Raw genomic sequence first — 900 nt, forward strand, 5'->3', positions numbered from 1 at the left:
TTGAATGGCTACTTGAATGAAGAAGTCTTTGTGGAACAACCTAAAGGGTTCTGTGATCCTAACCAACCTAAGCATGTATACAAGTTGAGGAAAGCCTTGTATGGGTTGAAACAAGCACCTAGAGCATGGTATGAAAGGTTGACCGAATTTCTGACCTCAAATGGATATAGAAAAGGTGGAATAGATAAAACCTTATTTGTGAAGGATGAAGACGGCAAAATCATGATTGCTCAAATCTATGTGGATGATATAGTCTTTGGTGGAATGTCAGAACAAATGGTTCAACAATTTGTTCACCAGATGCAATCCGAGTTTGAAATGAGTCTAGTTGGAGAACTGACCTATTTCCTTGGAATGCAAGTAAACCAAATGGAGGACTCTATGTTTCTCTCCCAAAGCAAGTATGCCAAGAACATAGTAAAGAAGTTTGGTATGGATAATGCTAGGCACAAGAGGACTCCTGCGCCTACTCATCTGAAGTTAACCAAAGATGAAGGAGGGCCTGGTGTTGATCAATGCTTGTATAGAAGCATGATAGGAAGCCTACTTTACCTAACTGCAAGTAGACCTGACATTTCTTATGCAGTTGGAGTATGTGCTAGATACCAAGCAGAGCCTAAGGTGAGCCACTTGAATCAAGTCAAAAGGATTCTCAAGTACATCAATGGGACTTGTGACTATGGGATGTTGTATTCACATGGGTCTGAGCCTGTCCTATCTGGGTACTGTGATGCTGACTGGGCTGGGAGTGCTGATGACAGAAAAAGCACATCAGGTGGATGTTTCTTCTTAGGAGACAATCTCATATCTTGGTTCAGCAAGAAGCAGAATTGTGTTTCTCTGTCCACTGCAGAGGCTGAATACATAGCTGCTGGAAGCAGTTGTTCCCAACTGGTTTGG

The sequence above is a fragment of the Lathyrus oleraceus genome, chromosome 3, assembly GCF_024323335.1.
Source record: "Lathyrus oleraceus cultivar Zhongwan6 chromosome 3, CAAS_Psat_ZW6_1.0, whole genome shotgun sequence".
In the NCBI taxonomy this organism is placed as follows: domain Eukaryota; kingdom Viridiplantae; phylum Streptophyta; class Magnoliopsida; order Fabales; family Fabaceae; genus Lathyrus; species Lathyrus oleraceus.